Source organism: Diabrotica virgifera, chromosome 3, assembly GCF_917563875.1.
Source record: "Diabrotica virgifera virgifera chromosome 3, PGI_DIABVI_V3a".
NCBI classification, from domain to species: Eukaryota; Metazoa; Arthropoda; class Insecta; order Coleoptera; family Chrysomelidae; genus Diabrotica; species Diabrotica virgifera.
In genome coordinates this window covers 165,075,853-165,099,675 of record NC_065445.1, presented here as the reverse complement: position 1 = coordinate 165,099,675, position 23,823 = coordinate 165,075,853, and the positions used below count along the sequence as shown (strand labels likewise).

The 23,823-nt window shown below is 32.6% G+C and overlaps 1 protein-coding gene across 1 annotated transcript in view; it reads left to right on the top strand.

Annotated features, from left to right (window-relative positions):
* The first annotated feature begins 5,470 nt into the window (after positions 1 to 5,470).
* Positions 5,471 to 23,823, top strand: part of LOC126881376 (uncharacterized) — a 127,758-nt gene continuing 109,405 nt past the window's right edge. The window contains exon 1 of the mRNA XM_050645614.1: positions 5,471 to 5,623. The gene's annotated coding sequence lies outside the window, so the exon portion shown is untranslated. The remainder of the gene's footprint in view (positions 5,624 to 23,823) is intronic.

Below are 23,823 nucleotides of genomic sequence, written 5' to 3'. Positions count from 1 at the left end.
CCCTTAGAATGAATAAAAAGTTTCTTTTAAATGAGATATTTGAAATTAAAAATAACACTACATTTTCTCTTAGTTTTTCACCCCTGTAACTTAGTGAAATAAACATTATAGAAGTTTTCAGGGACTTTCGGCCCTCGGTAATAACGTAATCTTTCATTCTGCGTTTAAATTTTTCAAAAATACTTATACGCCAGTCAATGGGAGCAAGAATAGGATATTACCTCCAAATTCTATCCTACTGCATGGATTTTAATGAAATTTTGGGCCTAGCCTCTACTTATCTCCTAATTCAAAGTCTACCGTCTACCCGCTACCCTATACCGATGTGTACTTTTATCTTGGGGGTGGTTACCACCTCTTCTTAGGGGTGGACAATTTTTTGGTTAAAATTACCACGAAATTAGCTAGAAAACCTAATTCTAAGCAAAACCTGTTCTATAATTTTTTCTTGAAAACTCAATACTTTTTGAGATATTCGTGGTTGAAAATTGGCCATTTTCATTGAAACATAATACCTTTTCGAACGGTTTTTTTCGAATACTTTAAAAACTATGCATCTAACTAAAAAAACTATATTAAGCATTTTTGTAGGTTATAAAAAAACAAAGAGACACTTGCCTTCATAAATCTTCTAGTTATAATACAAAAAGAGATATGGTAGGTGAAAATAGTTTGTTTTTTTTTTGTACATTCTCAAATTGGTGTATTCAACTTGAAATAACAGAGAAACGGTCGATTTCGGTGTATAATGCTACTAATACCTTTTGTAGTGTCTGAAAAGACTTTTAATATGAGCTATATTAAAGGTCAGTTACATTAAAATTAAGTGAGATATGCTGCAAACAAAATTGATAACTAATGTATTTTAAGAAAAAATAAGAAGTAATTTTAACCCCCATCCACCAAAATGTAAATGCATCGTTTTCCTTCCAAATACGTTTTATTATAGTGTTATTTCGATGTTCAAAAAGTTGGACGGCTTTAAAATGAATGGTTTTTGAAAAAAAAGATCAAATTATAGAGCGCATTTTTGAATTTTCTTAAAAATCTTCCTTTCTCTCCATGTAACTTGAAAATGATAAGAGATAGAGTAATGAAAAATAAAAACGAAATTTGTATCTGTAAAAGCCCTATATTTTTGTGTGGTATCTCATTTTCGTATTTCTTATCTTTTTCGATTTACATGGAGGAAAAGGAGGATTTTTAAGAAAATTTAAAAATGCGCTCTATAATTTGATCTTATTTTCTTCAAAAACCATTCATTTTAATTCAGTCCAACTTTTTGAATATAGAAATAACACTATAATAAAAAGTATTGTAGAAGGAAAACGATGTATTTAAATTCTGATGGATGAGGGGTTAAATATACTTCTCATTTCTTCTTAAAATACATTAGTCATCAACTTTTTTGCAGAATATCTCGCTTAGTTTGAATGTAATCGACATTGAGTATTGCTTATTTTAAAGATCTTTTCAAGCACTACAAAAGTTATTAGTATCATTATACACCTAAAATCGACAGTTTCTCTGTTATTTTAAGTTGAATACACTGATTTGAGCATGCAGCAAAAAAACAAACTCTTCTTACCTACCATATCCCAATGGGAGAAAGGCTTGTTCTCAGCCCGACTGCGACCTACTTGGGAGTACTGTTTACCAGGACTCTTAACTAGGACGCAGACCTAAAGGCAACTTTACATAGGGTAAGGAACAGAGCCAGACTTCTCAACCCACTCTCAGGACGTATTGGCAAGACACACAAGAAGACTCTCTTACACACTTACAAGACCTATATTCGACCCGTCCTCTTAACTGGGACGCAGACCTAAAGGCAACTTTAGATAGGGTAAGGAACAGAGCCAGACTTCTCAACCCACTCTCAGGACGTATTGGCAAGACACACAAGAAGACTCTCTTACACACTTACAAGACCTATATTCGACCCGTCATTGAGTACAAATCATGCCTCTACTCTCTATGCACTAGAGCAAAGAAAGAGAGGTTGTTGCGAGTGGAACGGAGAATCTTGCGTAGATGCAACTACGAGCACTGGAGATATCACTCAAACGAAATCCATAACCTCTCAAACATACCCACAATTATCGAGAGAATAAACTCTCTGAACAGGAACTTCACAACCAAAGTAATCAGCGATCCCCCCTCCGACACACAAGAATCTCTCAAATGTTCCTGTTCATCTTCTGGCCACGTATTCTACCACGCAAAGCCCAAGCGAAAAAAGATTCACCCACCGTCTGCTCTAATGCAAACATGCATTGACGAACTCCCAGTAGAATACGAAAACATCCTCGAGGCTACCCCGTTAGCCTACCGCACCCACCTTTAACATATCCTATTCCCTACCCCGAACAGGGAGAAGTTGGTTTTTTGCGGTTTCCCAACTTCATTGCACAATTATACCTGTTCGTCCCAAGAAAATAGCCGCAACTATTTTCATCACTCGAACGCTCACTGTCCACGCTGCGCTCAAAACCACCTCTTGACCGCCGACGAGGGCCGCTGGTTCTACCAGTTGGCGTACAATGGTTTCTAGAGGGGTGGTCGAGGGCAAAGCACGGACAGTACACGTAAATGTCAATGGAACCAACATCAACTCCATCTAACTTTCTTCTCTGTTGTCTTTTTTTTGGCCTTCTGGACACCACCATCCGGCATAACCCAGGAAGACCACACTTGCCCCAGTGCGTTTTTCGGACTGTTTGCTTTTGCGATCCATCACAATACATTCACCACAAACCCTGAAGAGGACAAAATCCTAAACGGGGACACTCATTGATAGCATTTCCACAAAGCATTTTATCTTTACACGCAAATCAATACAATGAGATGATGACCATATCCCACTTTGTATTTTAACTAGAAGATTTATGAAGGAACGAATCTCTTTGTTTTTTTATAACCTACAGAAATATTTTATATAGTTTTTTTGTTAGATGCATAGTTTTTAAGGTATTCGCAAAAATCCGTCCGAAAAGGTGTCATTTTTTAATGAAAATGGCCAATTTTCAACCACGAATAACTCAAAAACTATTGAGTTTTCAAAAAATAATTATAGAGAGTTTTTGCTTAAAATTAGGTTCTCGTGGCTATTTTAACCAAAACATCCTTCACCCCCGAGAAGGCGTGGGAACAACCCCCAAGATAAAAGCGCACATCAGCATAGGGTAGACTTTGTTTCTTGAGCTCTTCCCTACTTACTGTGAAAATATCAAGTAAATCGATGTAGTAGGATGGAATTCGGAGCCAAGTACCCTCATTGACTGCGCTATTATCAGTTTTCTCAGGATTCGAATTTCGTATTTTATAAAATACATACATGGTATTCCCGTTATTTGAGCTTGAATTTCTACTCTACATAGATTTGAGTACTTGCTTACATAAAAAATATACATTTAATTACCTAATATGTAACTCACTTTGAATTATTAATATTAGGTTTTTCAAGTAAGGAGTTTATTCAATGTTGTATTAGCTTCAATTTTCGTAACGATTACTTTTTTGTAAAAACTTCTAGTTTTTGAGTGATTTACGAAAAACCACTTTACAACGTGCATTTTTTCAAGAAAAATATTTTATCTTTATTAACTCAAAAGTATTGATTTATTTTAATAACTTTATATAACAAATTTTGCTTATAATTTGTCCTTATATCGATTTGAAGAGTTATTTTTAATAAAAAATTTTCACCCCCGAGAAGGGGTGCTATTCACCCTCAGGGTAAAGGAGCAAGGTGGCACCATGTCACCTTTATTTCTTGAGGTATTCTCTAACCACTCACCAATTTTCGTGAAAATTGATGAAGGTTCACCGAAATTTAAGGTAATAGTTGATTTTTACCTTCAGTGACTGCACTGTAAAAAAGTAATTGCAATTTAATTATCTAAATGCGCGTATTTTGGGAGCTCATAAATTATTAAACGATTTAAACGATATAGTCGCCAAATAATTAGTTTAGTTCATTTTACGTACAACTCTCTCTTAAGCCGGCAAGATGGGGTGGTTATCTTGCGAACGGGTTATAGCTCAATAATCGAAGTGCGCGTGATTTAAAAGTTTACTCTTAGAATATATAAGCTATACGAATTATATCCGCGATACGATATTTTTTTAATTGTATCAGCAGTTTTCTCTTAGTTAAATCAATTAGAGGGTTGTTTGGGGGGTGAAGGGGATGAGCTTAAAAATCGGAACTATATCACTTCGAGAGCTCATAAATAGCTCGTAATTCTGCCCAGGGCTGCTTTATCCATTAGGAAATATAGGCAGTTGCCTAGGGTGGCAAATTGTGAGAGGGCGGCAAAAATACTGTACAAAAAAATTGTATATAAAAATTAAAATCGACTAACAAGTATGTATGTTCAGTATCGTGATAGACTTGCTAGCTACCAGGCGTATTTCTATCAACAAAACCTGTTAACCTAAGGAATGGAGATAAGTATAGTTTGAATAATATTTGTGTTTATATTGAACGAAAAAATATTCAAAATGCCGGCCGTCTTCATCCCTTATTTGTGGGAGATGTCCTACATAAAAATTGAATGTTAAGAATATCAATCAAATTCGTAGCGTTGGAAGAAACAGAATAAAAGTTTGTCCAAAAACATGTTCTGATGCCAATGCTTTAGTAAACAATCCTCTTTTATCAGAAAATGAACTTGTAGCGTTTATACCAAATCATTTATTGGAAATTAAGGATTTGATAAAAGATATCGATACTCAATACGATACGAAATATATTTTAGATAACATAACATCTCCCTCAACAGTAGTTAATGTTAAACGTACACATCGTAGAATAGAAAAGAATGGTGATTTACAGTATGTCCCCAAAAAAACCATTATTGTAACCTTTGAAGGGAATACTTTACCTAATTATATTTCAATAAATAGTGTTTATTTTTCGGTAGAGCGGTTTTTCAGCAGAGTTACGCAATACAGTGTGTATTAAGTGTAGTAACGTAAAAGCTGAAAATCGCGTTTGTCACGATTCAGAAATTCGCTGTATGTATTGCAAAACAAATGACCATGTTTCTATTTCAAGAAAATGTCCGCATTAAAATTAAATTAAATTCACTGAACTTTCTAGATTGTTTTGATATATTTTGCATATTTGAGGATACTCCCAATAAGTTCTTATAGCCACTTTATGCGAACACTGTCCGTACACTTTCTGTACTTTTTATCACTACCTCTCCAAATTAAAGTCCACATATCTTCACTCTTAATACATATAAAGTACTGAAATAACTTTCAAATTATTCAGAAATAAATTACCAATTGATAGTGCATTAGCCATATCTCAGAAAATCATTTTTCTTCGTTAAAATTGATATCGAATTCTGACATTCCCCAAATCTACAACTTTAATGACCTATTTTCAACATTTTAGTCAAATTTACATTAATAAAATCTAAAATTGGTCTAACCATTATTCTCAATTTTTAGATTGGAGCCTCTTCTAAGATACTTTCATAAATTTATAAACTTAACCAAATCACAGAGAACGTATCACATCAACGAACTTTCTCTCTAAGTGACTTGTAGAAAAATTGGAAATTTTTATGATTCTTAAACAGAAACAAAGGTCATCATGGAGCAAATTGTAAGTAATTCTTTGGTAAGACTAAATTTCAAACTATTGTATGTTCAGCAACAAATTCATATATTAGATGCCCTTTAGATAGCTTCCTTTTATATAGTATGGTCTATTTCAAACTTTCTTGTTACTTAAACTGTACAACTCTAAATAAATTCATCCTATAACTATTAAATCAATGTATAGTGCAATTTTAACTTTAATTCTCTGTAATACTCTCATTCTATTCAACCCTCCTAATCAATCACGCTTCTCGAACACCACCTGTATTGAGATACTTACTTAACTGCTTTGGGCAGTACAAAATCATTAAATTGACTCTTATTTAACTTATTCTATCAATTTGGTATCTTAAAATCATGACAACTTGCCCTAAATAAAAAATTTACAATTTTCCTCAAATCAAATTTAAATTTTTCATTTAAAATTTTAAACAATTTACTAATTATACTTAAAAAATTATACTATATCCTATTATCTGTAACTTATCTATGGTAATATTTATACAAATCATTTATATTAAAATGCCCCTTCATCTATACTTTCTAATTCATACGAATTTTGTCCGTCATAAGTCCGGACTCTATATGGACCTTCGAAAATTGGCATAAGCTTTGCACATATATTTTCCCTAATGTTAGATACTCTATGTGCCCTTAACAAAACTAAATCTCCTGCTTCAAAATTGACTTTTCTGCCCTTCATTTTTTTAACCATTCTATTCAAATATTTTTCCCCACTACGTTGTATTTTCCTATTAGCTTGGTCCATTATTTGTCTATATGTCAAGTCATTTTGTACTATCCATGGTCTGTCCGGTTGTTGTCCCGTCATTAGATAATATGGAGATTGTTCAGTAACTGTATTAGGTAGGAAATTCATGTTATTTTCTATAACTGGTAAATGTTGTGCCCAATCTGTATGTTCTTGTACATAAATTCTTAAGAATTTTATAATTTCCTGTATATATCTCTCTGATGGATTTGATTGAGGATGTCTAATGCTTGTAAAATTAAGTTGAATGTTATTCCGTTGACAAAATTGTTTGAATCTTACACTTTGAAAATAAGTTGCATTGTCTGCTATTACTGTTTTGGGTTTTCCTACATTATGAAAATAATCTGAAAATGCTGACTTTATTACCTCAACATTAGTCCTGTTAGTTGGATATAATTTAATGAATTTTGAAAAAATATCAACTATGATAAAAACATGTTTCTCATCTGCTTCTGTTGGTATCAACTCTGTCAAAAATCTATTGCAACAATTTCTAATGGTTCAGTAGCCAAAACGTTCTTAGGTGTGTTAAAATTAATGATATTTCGATGCTTATTTCTTTATGTCACATTGCTTAGTAATATTTTTAATTATTGTTTTGTCCTGTCTACTGATGTAATTCTCCCTAAACATCAACCAAATTTTCCTACTACCTGCATGTCCATTATTGACATGCAAATTTAATAGAATCTCATGTGCCAAATTTTGTTAAATAACATAACATTCTTGTTGTTTTATTTTCTTTATGTAAAAGTTATTTATGATTAATGTTCTTCGTTTGTCATGTTCCGTTAAAGTCAGTTGATCTTGTCTAATTGTCTCTATTGAAAATAATCCGTCTATTTCATTCATCACATTAATTCCAATATATATCCTGTTTCCACCCTCATGTCGAATTTCATTATCCCTTGACAATGCATCTGCTACTATATTGAGTTTACCCGAGATATATTTTATTTCGAAATCATACTCTTGAAGTAACAAAGCTCCCCTATGTATGCGATTATTTAATAAACGATTATTCATAACATTAATTAATGATAAATGATCTGTCTCTATAAAGAATTTTCCACCTAATAAATAAAAACGTAACTTATTAACACAAAACACTATACTAGCAAATTCTAACTCTCCCACACTATAACCTTGTTCATATGATCTAGTCAAACGAGATACAAAACTAATAGGTACTTCAAATTCATTTTGATATTGTAATAATACCCCTGACAACTTATGCATAGATGCATCTGTTCGTAAAGTAAATGGCAAGCTGTAATCTGGATGGTATATCTTTAAATTTTGACAAAATTTATTTTTTATGTTATCAAATGCAAATTGTTGTTCCATATCCCAATACCATTTTATTCCTTTCTTGAGCAAATGATTTAAAGGAACTATCTTTTGGCTCAAATCAGGCACAAGCCTTTTAAAATAATTGATTAAACCAAGAGAACCACGCAAATTTTTAATATTTTTAGGAATAGGATATTCTTTTATTCTATCCACTCTCTCCTCATCCATTGAAACTCCTAAATTATCTATTTTATACCCCAGAAAGGTAACACTATCTTGGAAACATTGACATTTCTTTATATTGATTTTAAGACCCGCTAAATCTAATTCTTTTAATAGTATCTCAATATGTTTTAGGTGTGAATGTTCGTCTTTTGACAGTATTAGAATATCATCAATGTAGTGAAGGATGAAATCATCATACTTATTCAAAATACTATGAAGAGCGCGAACCAGAGCACTACACGAACTCTGCAAACCATAAGGCACAACACAAAATCTGTAAAGAACACCATCAATCATGAAAGCAGTATAATCTCTGGACTCATGGGCTAAAGGAATTAACCACAAACTATGTCTCAAATCTACTTTGCTAAAATATTTTGCCCCCGTTATTCTCCCGAAAATAGTTTCTGTTGTAGCAGGTGCTTCGTATTGTGGTATGGTATGATTATTTAAATTTCTTGCATCAAGACAAAGTCTTAATTCTCCACTACTCTTTTTAACTACGACAATTGGATTTATTATTCTTGAATTACACTTTTCTATTATTCCATTTTCTAACATCTTTTCTACTTCTCTATTCACCTCACTTCGGTATCTATATGGTATCGGATATGTTTTCGGTCTAAAATCTTGAATGTTTCTAACTTCTATTTTGTGAACATAATCTCTAGCGAATCTGTTTTCCTCATTTATGAGTCCATCATACTTTAATAGTATTTTCTTCACTTCTCCTATCCACTCTTTCTTACATATTAATTCCTCCTCCATTATATTCATACTACCTTTACATACATCACCTTCAACATCTTCATATAATACATTATTAATATACATCAATTCCTTGCCCTTTTCTGGACATAATTCATTAAATATTTCATTATCCTCCATATACATTCTCCTTATATTCATCAATTCCTTGCCCTTTTCTGGACATAATTCTTCCTCAAATTTCATACACTCCTCCTTTACTTGTACCAATCCTTTCTCATAATTGATCACCTTACCCATTTTGTCTAACATATCCGATCCAATCATAATATCATATTTCATCTTATCAATGACAATCAGAAAAAAACAATGCTCAAAGAACTGGAACAGTAGCCTCGGATACTGGATGGAATAACGATGACGACCTAGCGAGAAAACGGAAAAAACGAATGTGGAAAAAAAACCTGAAGAGAAATATTCTACAATTCGCACTCTGGAACACTACATCGTGGAACGCTAAAGACCAAGAAATTATATTAGAAATAGAAAAGCACAAAATAGACATATGTACAGTCTCAGAGACAAAGAAAAAGGGTAAAGGTAACACAGTATATAGAAATCATATATTCTTCTACTGCGGAGTAGACAAGAACATCAGAGCACAAGCAGGTGTTGGCATATTAGTAAACAGAAAATTTGAAAATAACATCGAAGAGGTTAATTACACCAACCAGCATTATAATGCATATTGTTAGCATTTATGCACCAGATGTAAACAAACCGAAGAACGAGAGAGACGAATTTTTCGAAAAACTTCAAGAGACCCTAGATAGATTGCCACAAACAGAAAAAATATTCTTGTTGGGAGATTTCAACTCAAGAATAGGAAATACACCCATCCAAGGAATAATGCACAAGTTCAACGAAGCACCAACAAATGATAACGGAGATTCACTAATAGAGATATGTGCGTATCAACAATACATACTTTGACCACAAAGAACAACATAAATATACATTCACTAACACAAGGGGCCACAGATCGATGATTGACTATGTGATAACCAACAGAAAAGTTCACCCACGGGAAGTACTTGACGTACGCACAATGACGTCTGCGAATGTGGGAACGCAACACGGAATGGTTATATGTAAGTACCGTCACGCGTACATAATAGAGAGAAAGAAACCACCTAACTACATTACCAAGCTCAACATAGAATCCCTACAAGACGAAAGTACTAAGGATCTCTACCAAAAAAGACTTGAGGAAAAGATCAATCTTAGCCCTATTGAAATCACAGACAATATAAACGAAGCATGGGAAAAAATAAAAAATCATATAACTAGTAGTGCAAAAGAAGCCATTGGAGAAAGAACAATTGACTTAAACGGCGGCAGAAACCAAAAACCATGGTTCACACAGGAAATCAAAGATTTAGCAAAAGAGAAGAAAGATGCATACGTAAGATATATTAACAATAGGACCCCAGAAGAGTATCAAAGATATAAATCAGAAAGAAATAGAACAATTAACAGAATCAAAGATCTAAAACAAATATATTGGGAAAAATTCTCAAATGACATGGAACATGATTTACGAGGAGGTCAAAGGAAGGTATGGAACATGTTGAGGAACAGGAAGAAGCCGGTTACCGAAGAATTACAAATTAACGCAATAAAACCAGAAGAATGGGTAACTCATTTCGAGAATCTATACAAAGACGATAACGACGATAATAATGAAGTACAAAGAAATGACCTACAAAACATTCACCAAGAAGAAACAGAGAATGACAACATCACCCAAGAAGAAGTAAACGAAGCAATCAAAAGATCAAAAAATAGAAAATCACCAGGTCCGGATAATATACCAAATGAATTAATTAAATACGGAGGTACAAAAATAATAGAAGAGATAGCAACATTATTCCAAAAAATTGTAAACAACATGACAGTACCAGAGGAATGGAGAGAGAGTATAACAATACCCATCTACAAGAAAGGCGTAAAGACAGATCCTACGAACTACCGAGGAATTACACTACTCAATTCTACATCAAAACTATTGACAAAATTCTATCCCAAAAAATATATAAGAAAGCCGGTGTATCGGAAGAACAACAGGGTTTTCGCCGAAACAGATCTACAATAGACGCTATTTTCATAATGCGACAATTAGTTGAGAAATCAATAGAATTCGACAAGCCCATGTTCACATGCTTTGTAGATCTGAAACAAGCATTCGACAGAGTACGATTAAAGGACGTGCTCGGTATCCTTGAAAAGAAAAACATAGGTCAGAGGTATAGAAACATAATCAAAGAGCTCAATAGATCCAACAAAACACGAATTAAAACCACACACGGGCTCACGGAAGAAATCAAAATCAATGCAGGCATTAGACAAGGGGACAGCCTCAGTCCATGCCTATTTAATTTAATAATGGATGAAGTTATAGGTAGTGTTAACATAATGAATCAGGGATACAAAATGGGTAACCGAACCATGAGAATACTTTGCTACGCAGATGATGCAATCTTAATAGCCGAAAACGAAGATGACTTACAACGCCTACTACAAAAATTCAAAATAACCGCCGAAAAGTATAACCTGACACTATCCAAAGAGAAAACCCAATCGATGGTAATATCCAGGAACCCAATTAGATGTAAGCTAGTAGTGGACGACCATATAATCGAACAGGTAATGGATTGCAGATACTTAGGTGTGGAAATATCTAGCGACAGGCATCTGTAGCAAGAATCAAAACAGCAGGCAATGAAAGCAGCGAGAATATCTGGTTTCCTGAGGGATATAATCTGGCGGAATAAATATATGAGCACCGAAAGCAAAGTCCGCATTTATAAGACATGTGTTAGACCCGTACTGACATACGCAGCTGAGACAAGGGCCGAGACAACAAAGACCAAACAGATAATGAGAACAACAGAGATGAAAACCCCAAGATCCATAAGATGTATCACACTCAGAGATAGAGTACGAAACGAAGACACATTGAGAGAGCTAGGCGTTCAGGACGTAGTGAGATGGACAAGAGCGCGACGACGCATGTGGAGGGACCACGTAGATCGGATGGACCCTGAACGTATGGCGCATTGGGCGAAAACACAGAAGCCCAACACCAAGCGACCCATAGGAAGACCCAAAAAACGATGGTACGAGAGTTGGAGCTCCGGATCGCAGCAAAGACTGTAACAGAAGAAACAGGACATAGTCCTATTAAAAGAAGAAGAAAGAAGAAGAGAGTAATCGTTTTATTATTTGCACCTACTAAACTTAACTTAGGAATCTTAGAACATGAATCTTCTAAATTTAACCTTTTTATCACTTCTTGACTAATTAATGAAATCTCTGATCCTGTATCCAATAAAACTTTAAAATATTGACCACAAAACTGAACTCTAATAAAAATTAATCCCCTGAATTTTTTAGATACTACTTTAGCTCCCATGTCCAAAAATTCCCTATGATGTTCATACAGTTTGGTTGCAATATTGCCTAGCAGGTGCGATCTATAAAACCCGTCTCAAATGTTTCCATCTGTCCGGATGACATTGATGGTTGACTTAAGTCTTCACCATCCATCACTACATTATTGACACCAAATCGTACCCTCCTGTCATTGTTACCACGACTATTAGAAGGCTGATCAGAACTTGAGTTGTCAAAGTCTTGTCTTGATGACTTATTATTATCATTACTATTGGAATTATTATAATTGTTATTATTTTGATTATTAAAAGAATTATTATCTATGTTGTTATTATTGTTATATCTATTATTGTTATAACCTCTATTATTATTATTATTATTATACCCTCTATTATTGTTATTATATCCTCTATTATTGTTATTATATCCTCTGTTATTATTATATTGATTATTAGAGCCCCCACGTTCATTATTACTATAATTTGACCTATTATTATTTTGATTTCTCTGATAATTATTATTATTATTAAAACTATTGTCATTAGAGTTTTGTGTATTATTATTATAATTATTTCTCTGCCTGTAGTTTTGCAAGGCTTTCTCTTTTTCTATTAAAAAATTACAAAGCATGTTGAAATCTGTAAAATTAAAATTCAGTCTGATATTTTCAATTTGATCTTCAAAATGAACTATTATATGGTTAATCAACTCTTTCTCTGTTAATTTGCCATCTAAATATTGGGCAGCACTATATAATCGCATAGCATATAAATGCATGCTTGTTCGCGAATTAGAGTTGTATTTCCCTCCAAACAATTCAGATCTTACTACCTGTTGTCGCGATTGTCCCCAGAAAAATTCCAAAAATTTTGTTTTAAACTGTTGAAAATTCTCTAATTCGTTTTCTACATTTGTATACCAAATTAATGCTTCTCCTCTTAATTGGTTTCTTATGACTTCCCTAAATAGTATAGTATAGTTGATCCAAAAGATGGCATAACCCAGACATCCAAAGTGAAAGTTATCCTTCAACACCAAATTGTTCTATATGGTCCACACAATGTCCAGAAAAAAGTCACACCATTTTTAGCGTCGGGTTTGGGGGGAGAGGGGGGAGAAATCGGTAAATTCGTAGTTTTTTAAGTTTTTCGCCAATATTTCTAAAACTATGCGGTTTAGCATGAACAACCTTCTATACAAAATTGTTCTACATTAAATTTTAAATAAAAAAGGTCCTATGTATAATCTTTCTAAAATGAATGGTTCCAAAGTTACGGAGGTAGTATAGTATAACTGGTCCAAAAAAAAGGCCTAACCCAAACATCCAAAGCAAAAGTTTTCCTCCAACACCAAAATGTTCTATATGGTCCACATATTGTTCAGTAAAAAGTTACACCATTTTGAGCGTCCGGTTTGGGAGGGAGATGGGAGAGAAGCCGGTAATAATTAGTAGTTTTTTTTTAAGTTTTTCTAAAGTTTTAAATTTAAAGTTTCTAAAGTTTTCTAAGTTTTCAATATTTCTAAAACTATGCTTTAGCGTAAACAATGTTATATACAAAAATGTTCTACATAAAATTTAAAACAAAAAATGTTCCATACATAATTGTGATAAAATCAACGGTTCCAGAGTTACGGAGGGTGAAAAGTCGAGGTTTTCGATACTTTTTATATTTTTTGGGCAATATTTATGATATAACTATACCAAAAACCCAGACATCCAAAGTGAAAGTTATCCTCCAACACCAAATTGTTCTATATGGTCCACATAATGTTCAGAAAAAAGTCACACCCATTTTGAGCGTCGGGTTTGGGGGGGAGAGGGGGGAGAAATCGGTAAATATAAAAAGTATCGAAAACCTCAACTTTTCACCCTCCGTAACTCTGGAACCGTTGATTTTATAACAATTATGTATGAACCTTTTTTGTTTTAAATTTTATGTAGAACATTTTTCTAAAGAACATTCCTTACGCTAAAGCATAGTTTTAGAAATATTGACGAAAAACGTAAAAAAACTACTAATTTACCGACTTCTTCCCCATCTCCCCCCCAAACCGGACTCTCAAAATGGTGTAACTTTTTACTGAACAATATGTGGACCATATAGAACAATTTGGTGTTGAAGGAAAACTTTTACTTTGGATGTCTGGGTTAGGCCTTTTTTTGGACCAATTATACTATACTACCTCGGTAACTTTGGAACCGTTCGTTTTAGAAGGGTTATGCATAGGGCCTTTTTTATTTAAAATTTAAAGTAGAACAATTTTGTGTAGAGAGTTGTTCATGCTAAACCGCTTAGTTTTAGAAATATTGACGAAAAACATAAAAAACTACGAATTTGCAGATTTCTTCCCCCTCTCCCCCCCAAACCCGACGCTCAAATTGGTGTGACTTTTTTCTGAACATTATTTGGACCATATAAAACAATTTGGTGTTGGAGGATAACTTTCACTTTGGATGTCTGGGTTTGGGTCTAACTATACCATACTAAAATTCATCAAAATCATTATACTGTAAAGATTTGGTCATGAGAATCCTTATGAATGGTACAGGATGTTGTGATTTATAATCCCCATTGAAATATATTCTGTTATCTGAGGTTTCAATTGTATGTATTATTGTTCCTTTATTTGTATTTCTTATCTTCCTCTCCATCTTCTCTATTTCTTGTTTTACTTCTTTTACTTCAATCTTCATTTTTTTTACTTCAAATCATTTATTTTTCAATTGATCCTCCTTTTCTTTAGATGTTTTCTGTTCTTTCTTTATTTCACTTATATTTTCATCTACCATCATAAATCTCTTGTTCGTCCATTCTGCTTCCTTTTCTATTTCTTCTTCTACCATATTTATTCTTTCTCTATGCTGTTGAATTTGTGTTTTTATCTCTTGATTTTCAACAGTTACTTTAGTTTCTAATGTTTCATGTTTATTCATGATCTCTCCATATAACATTTTTACTTCTCCAATACTCTTGTTTACTTTCTGTTCCATTTGTTCTTCTATTCTTTTAATGTTCTCTTCAAGTTTCTTTCCTAACCTCTGACTATTTTCTTCTGCTTTTCTATTATTTTCTTCTAATTTATCTTCCATCTTCATTAGTGTTATTTATAATTTTTCCCCCAGTCTTTGTTCTAATGATTGATTATTTTCTTCTGTTTTTTGACTATTTTCTTTTAATTTTTCTTCTACTGTTTGACCATTTTCTTCTAATTTTTGTTCTACTTTTTGACTATTTTCTTCTAATTTTTGTTCTAATGATTTACTATTTCCTTCTGCTTTTTGACTAGTCTCATCTAGTTTTATTCTCATTTTCTTGTTATTTTCATCCAAGTGAATTAATTTTCTTTCTATTTTATTATTATTTTCTTCCATTTTTGTTAGTATTAATTCCATAAATTTTTCAAGCTCAGATTTCTCTTCTTTCTGTTCCTCTCCTTCCTGTGTCGTCTTTGAAACAGACCTACGTCCATCTGCCATTTTGTATTTCTTATATATCAAACTCGAGCTTTTATCTTTAATCTGACAATTTTGCCCTTTATCTATTTAATCGTGCCACACGTTGGGATAGCCAATTATTATATATTTTCATAATAATTGACTCTATATAATAATAATGTAATAATTGATTTTTAATTTAATTTAATTTTAATGATTATTTTAATGATTTTAATTGATATTTTATTTTATTAATAATTTTATTTATTTTATTGTTTTTATTATTTATAATGATTGTCTTATTAAAATTTTATTTTATTAATCTTTCGATTTTTTATTGAACTATATTGCATCTATTGGGCGCCATCTATTGAGAAATTATTGTACCTACCAAAAATTATTACTCTTCGTCCAGCTCAGTTGTATTCTCATACTTACATACACGCAGAAAACTCCTTCTCTCTTTGGGGCGTAGGAAATTGAAATTTCTGATAATAGGAGGACAAAATTGTGCCAGATTGTAATTCAGACAAACACATATATCAAGAACAACAAATTTCTATGAAAAATTGCAACAAATATATTGAAATAAAGAAGAAAAAGGCTTTATGCAACATCAAACAAGGTAAATACATAGATTAGTGTTAAATGTTTAATATTAGAACATGTCTATGATACATATTTTGGCTTATATATTTTTATTCGCCACATGAAGGCATAGGAAACAAAATGGAAGGTCAATGACCCTGAAAATTTGTGTGGTTATGGTAATATAAACCAACATATGTAATTATGGATATTTCTCTCTTAAATTTATTTTACCAAAGCGGTAAATGATAGTAAACTGATTAAATTTTTATTTTGATCATGCATGCTTTTCTTTTCAAGTTTTAATTAAACATGATATCATGTGAGAATAGTTTTTATAACGTCACCTGACAATTGTCCATCGAAGCCCGATTTAGCTTCTAACACTTCCAGATACAGGTTTTCTCTTGAAGTTCCATGTCTCCCAAGTCCATGCCGGTTATACCATCATTTTAGTGACTAAATAAAGTCCCATTTGTTTTCAAAACACTTTCCACATGAAGATTGACAATGAAAGTCCATTTTGTGAATAATTTTATGACTACAGAAAACGAATTTTGTAAGTTTTTGCTAAAAATTTGGGAACAGTATCAAAATGCGTCCGTTCTCTTTGAATGGCTAGAACCTTCTCCTTAAATTCAATTTTTTAAGCTTGGCGTCCTTTTACAGCCAATGAAATTTAAACAAAATTAATAATTCTTGCTTTGGAAATTTAAATGGACCAATGAGAAAATTTTGAAAATTATGACATTCAGTCAAAATGGTCTTTTTGATCTTAAATTTGGAATTATTTGCCTAAATGGTGATTTTATTCTCTTATCTGAGTAAAATTGAATTAAAGAATTAAATTCACTGAACTTTCTAGATTGTTTTGATATATTTTGCATATTTGAGGATACTCCCAATAAGTTCTTATAGCCACTTTATGCGAACACTGTCCGTACACTTTCTATACTTTTTATCACTACCTCTACAAATTAAAGTCCACATATCTTCACTCTTAATACATATAAAGTACTGAGATAACTTTCAAATTATTCAGAAATAAATTACCAATTGATAGTGCATTAGCCATATCTCAGAAAATCATTTTTCTTCGTTAAAATTGATATCGAATTCTGACATTCCCCAAATCTACAACTTTAATGACCTATTTTCAACATTTTAGTCAAATTTACATTAATAAAATCTAAAATTGGTCTAACCATTATTCTCAATTTTTAGATTGGAGCCTCTTCTAAGATACTTTCATAAACGTATCACATCAACGAACTTTCTCTCTCAAATTCTATGTTCAGCAACAAATTCATATATTAGATGCCCTTTAAATAGCTTCCTTTTATATAGTATGGTCTATTTCAAACTTTCTTGTTACTTAAACTGTACAACTCTAAATAAATTCATCCTATAACTATTAAATCAATGTATAGTGCAATTTTAACTTTAATTCTCTGTAATACTCTCATTCTATACAACCCTCCTAATCAATCACGCTTCTCGAACACCACCTGTATTGAGATACTTACTTAACTGCTTTGGGCAGTACAAAATCATTAAATTGACTCTTATTTAACTTATTCTATCAATTTGGTATCTTAAAATCATGACAATATATATATATATATATATATAGAATAGAAGAACAAACAAGAACTATATATAAGAATAGAAAAACAAATGGAACAGAAAGTAAACCAGAGTATTGGAGAAGTAAAAATGTTATATGGAGAGATCATGAATAAACATGAAACATTAGAAACTAAAGTAACTGTTGAAAATCAAGAGATAAAAACCCAAATTCAACAGCATAGAGAAAGAATAAATATGGTAGAAGAAGAAATAGAACAGGAAGCAGAATGGACGAACAAGAGATTTATGATGGTAGATGAAAATATAAGTGAAATAAAGAAAGCACAGAAAACATCTAAAGAAAAGGAGGATCAATTGGAAAATAAATGGAAGATTGAAGTAAAAGAAGTAAAACAAGAAATAGAGAAGATGGACAGGAAGATAAGAAATACAAATAAAGGAACAATAATACATACAATTGAAACCTCAGATAACAGGATATATTTCAATGGGGATTATAAATCACAACATCCTGTACCATTCATAAGGATTCTCATGACCAAATCTTTACAGTATAATGATTTTGATGAATTTAGGGAAGTCATAAGAAACCAATTAAGAGGAGAAGCATTAATTTGGTATACAAATGTAGAAAACGAATTAGAGAATTTTCAACAGTTTAAAACAAAATTTTTGGAATTTTTCTGGGGACAATCGCGACAACAGGTAGTAAGATCTGAATTGTTTGGAGGGAAATACAACTCTAATTCGCGAACAAGCATGCATTTATATGCTATGCGATTATATAGTGCTGCCCAATATTTAGATGGCAAATTAACAGAGAAAGAGTTGATTAACCATATAATAGTTCATTTTGAAGATCAAATTGAAAATATCAGACTGAATTTTAATTTTACAGATTTCAACATGCTTTGTAATTTTTTAATAGAAAAAGAGAAAGCCTTGCAAAACTACAGGCAGAGAAATAATTATAATAATAATACACAAAACTCTAATGACAATAGTTTTAATAATAATAATAATTATCAGAGAAATCAAAATAATAATAGGTCAAATTATAGTAATAATGAACGTGGGGGCTCTAATAATCAATATAATAATAACAGAGGATATAATAACAATAATAGAGGATATAATAACAATAATAGAGGGTATAATAATAATAATAATAGAGGTTATAACAATAATAGATATAACAACTATAATAGATACAACAATAATAACAACATAGATAATAATTCTTTTAATAATCAAAATAATAACAATTATAATAATTCCAATAGTAATGATAATAATAAGTCATCAAGACAAGACTTTGACAACTCAAGTTCTGATCAGCCTTCTAATAGTCGTGGTAACAATGACAGGAGGGTACGATTTGGTGTCAATAATGTAGTGATGGATGGTGAAGACTTAAGTCAACCATCAATGTCATCCGGACAGATGGAAACATTTGAGACGGGTTTTATAGATCGCACCTGCTAGGCAATATTGCAACCAAACTGTATGAACATCATAGGGAATTTTTGGACATGGGAGCTAAAGTAGTATCTAAAAAATTCAGGGGATTAATTTTTATTAGAGTTCAGTTTTGTGGTCAATATTTTAAAGTTTTATTGGATACAGGATCAGAGATTTTATTAATTAGTCAAGAAGTGATAAAAAGGTTAAATTTAGAAGATTCATGTTCTAAGATTCCTAAGTTAAGTTTAGTAGGTGCAAATAATAAAACGATTACTCTCTTCTTCTTTCTTCTTCTTCTTCTTTTAATAGGACTATGTCCTGTTTCTTCTGTTACAGTCTTTGCTGCGATCCGGAGCTCCAACTCTCGTACCATCGTTTTTTGGGTCTTCCTATGGGTCGCTTGGTGTTGGGCTTCTGTGTTTTCGCCCAATGCGCCATACGTTCAGGGTCCATCCGATCTACGTGGTCCCTCCACATGCGTCGTCGCGCTCTTGTCCATCTCACTACGTCCTGAACGCCTAGCTCTCTCAATGTGTCTTCGTTTCGTACTCTATCTCTGAGTGTGATACCTCTTATGGATCTTGGGGTTTTCATCTCTGTTGTTCTCATTATCTGTTTGGTCTTTGTTGTCTCGGCCCTTGTCTCAGCTGCGTATGTCAGTACGGGTCTAACACATGTCTTATAAATGCGGACTTTGCTTTCGGTGCTCATATATTTATTCCGCCAGATTATATCCCTCAGGAAACCAGATATTCTCGCTGCTTTCATTGCCTGCTGTTTTGATTCTTGCTACAGATGCCTGTCGCTAGATATTTCCACACCTAAGTATCTGCAATCCATTACCTGTTCGATTATATGGTCGTCCACTACTAGCTTACATCTAATTGGGTTCCTGGATATTACCATCGATTGGGTTTTCTCTTTGGATAGTGTCAGGTTATACTTTTCGGCGGTTATTTTGAATTTTTGTAGTAGGCGTTGTAAGTCATCTTCGTTTTCGGCTATTAAGATTGCATCATCTGCGTAGCAAAGTATTCTCATGGTTCGGTTACCCATTTTGTATCCCTGATTCATTATGTTAACACTACCTATAACTTCATCCATTATTAAATTAAATAGGCATGGACTGAGGCTGTCCCCTTGTCTAATGCCTGCATTGATTTTGATTTCTTCCGTGAGCCCGTGTGTGGTTTTAATTCGTGTTTTGTTGGATCTATTGAGCTCTTTGATTATGTTTCTATACCTCTGACCTATGTTTTTCTTTTCAAGGATACCGAGCACGTCCTTTAATCGTACTCTGTCGAATGCTTGTTTCATATCTACAAAGCATGTGAACATGGGCTTGTCGAATTCTATTGATTTCTCAACTAATTGTCGCATTATGAAAATAGCGTCTATTGTAGATCTGTTTGGGCGAAAACCCTGTTGTTCTTCCGATACACCGGCTTTCTTATATATTTTTTGGGATAGAATTTTGTCAATAGTTTTGATGTAGAATTGAGTAGTGTAATTCCTCGGTAGTTCGTAGGATCTGTCTTTACGCCTTTCTTGTAGATGGGTATTGTTATACTCTCTCTCCATTCCTCTGGTACTGTCATGTTGTTTACAATTTTTTGCAATAATGTTGCTATCTCTTCTATTATTTTTGTACCTCCGTATTTAATTAATTCATTTGGTATATTATCCGGACCTGGTGATTTTCTATTTTTTGATCTTTTGATTGCTTCGTTTACTTCTTCTTGGGTGATGTTGTCATTCTCTGTTTCTTCTTGGTGAATGTTTTGTAGGTCATTTCTTTGTACTTCATTATTATCGTCGTTATCGTCTTTGTATAGATTCTCGAAATGAGTTACCCATTCTTCTGGTTTTATTGCGTTAATTTGTAATTCTTCGGTAACCGGCTTCTTCCTGTTCCTCAACATGTTCCATACCTTCCTTTGACCTCCTCGTAAATCATGTTCCATGTCATTTGAGAATTTTTCCCAATATATTTGTTTTAGATCTTTGATTCTGTTAATTGTTCTATTTCTTTCTGATTTATATCTTTGATACTCTTCTGGGGTCCTATTGTTAATATATCTTACGTATGCATCTTTCTTCTCTTTTGCTAAATCTTTGATTTCCTGTGTGAACCATGGTTTTTGGTTTCTGCCGCCGTTTAAGTCAATTGTTCTTTCTCCAATGGCTTCTTTTGCACTACTAGTTATATGATTTTTTATTTTTCCCATGCTTCGTTTATATTGTCTGTGATTTCAATAGGGCTAAGATTGATCTTTTCCTCAAGTCTTTTTTGGTAGAGATCCTTAGTACTTTCGTCTTGTAGGGATTCTATGTTGAGCTTGGTAATGTAGTTAGGTGGTTTCTTTCTCTCTATTATGTACGCGTGACGGTACTTACATATAACCATTCCGTGTTGCGTTCCCACATTCGCAGACGTCATTGTGCGTACGTCAAGTACTTCCCGTGGGTGAACTTTTCTGTTGGTTATCACATAGTCAATCATCGATCTGTGGCCCCTTGTGTTAGTGAATGTATATTTATGTTGTTCTTTGTGGTCAAAGTATGTATTGTTGATACGCACATATCTCTATTAGTGAATCTCCGTTATCATTTGTTGGTGCTTCGTTGAACTTGTGCATTATTCCTTGGATGGGTGTATTTCCTATTCTTGAGTTGAAATCTCCCAACAAGAATATTTTTTCTGTTTGTGGCAATCTATCTAGGGTCTCTTGAAGTTTTTCGAAAAATTCGTCTCTCTCGTTCTTCGGTTTGTTTACATCTGGTGCATAAATGCTAACAATATGCATTATAATGCTGGTTGGTGTAATTTTACTCTTACTAATGGACTCTTATTTAACTTATTCTATCAATTTGGTATCTTAAAATCATGACAATATATATATATATATATATATATATATATATATATATATATATATATATATATATATATATATATATATATATATATATATATATATATATCCAATTTTGATCACAGCTGAACAATATTAAACACAAATGGAAAGGATTAATGGGTAAGCAGCTGAAATAACGGAGCCAAGAGTACTCTTTTTTCAATATCAAATATATCTCGGTATTGCCTTTATACCATCATCAGTGATTGCTACAAATGTGTTATAAGTGAGTTGCTTTGTGAAATAATTAAAAATGTTATTAAACTTACAAAGTTGAGATTGCGGCTCTATGGTTAAAAATTTTTGTAAAAAATCTTCCAAAAGGGGAAACATCAAACATGTTAAAATTGTAAAAACACAAGAAAAAACAAAACATTTAAATGAAAAAAACTGTAACAATGCACATTTAAAAAAATAAATTAAGTTTTAAAATCTTTTTTGAATCTTAAGAAACCAAAACATTAGGTAGGTACAACCAGTACTTTTTTTGTACAAAAAAACTTGAAATTAAAATGAATTAGCGGTAATCCTAAATGTTATGTTCTATGTTCTATGGTAGAAACAAATGATAGCTGACAATGACATAATGAAATTTTGTTTTGTGGTTTTATTCACCCTAACCTAACCTTACTTTTTTTCCACTTAAAAAAACATAATTTTCAAATGCAGATATTCGAGATGGAAAGAAATACGAAAAAACCTACAGCCTACAGCTTATATGCTTTTGGTTTATTCATATTCATCAGAAACCATGGTTTTACGATGTAGTTTGTTTGTATTGAATTCTTTATCTAAGTGAAGTAAGTGTGAGTAAATCTCACTTAAGTGGCTGATGTCTGATTTTTTGTTTATAGTTAAATCAGTCTCAGAAATAAAAGCCATTTCAAGAAACAACCTTTTAAAATAATTGTTTTCCACTGCTAGAACTTTAGCATCTGTATAGTTCATTTGGTGATCATTTTCATGGACATGCATGGATAAACTACATCTGTCTGGATATCTTCTGGCATCACTTCTGTGCGACGTGATACGATCTTTCAATCGTCTCGAAGAATGGCCTATGTACTGCAGATTGCAATTTGTGCATGGTATACTATACACTATATTTGACATATTGTCTTTCAAAGTTTTGTCTTTAAGTTTTGAGAAAACTGACTTCATTGTTACAGCTGTTTTTGTAGCGAACTTAAAGTCACCAACAGAATTGAAGATTCGTGTCAGTTTTGGTGTTACATTATGTATGTAAGGTAGTGTATAATATTTGGTGGGCATGGATGTTATGGCTACAGTATCAATTTCTTGATCAACAGTGGTACTGTTTACAGGAGAAAGGTTTTGTGTAGTGTTAAGTGTAACCGATGGTGTGCTAAACAAAATTTTCTTCAAAAGAGCTGGTGGATAGCCATTATCTAGGAACAACTGGTATAAGATTTTTAGGTTTTTTTGTTGTAGTGATATATCTGAGATTTGTATGACCCTACATTTCATTTGTTCAACTAAATTTAATTTTATGGAATGTTTATGGTAGGACATATAGTTTAAAAACGTACCTGAGGCCATAGATTTTCTGTACCAGTCTACTACTATTTTGTTATGATTTGAACGTATTAGCTTTGTATCTAAAAATGGGACAGACTGTAATTCATCTTCCACCTCAATAGTGAATTGAATGTAAGGGTCATAGCTATTAAAAACAAAAAGTAGTTCCTCTGTTGAATCTTTAGGTATGGCTAGTATTAAGTCATCAACAT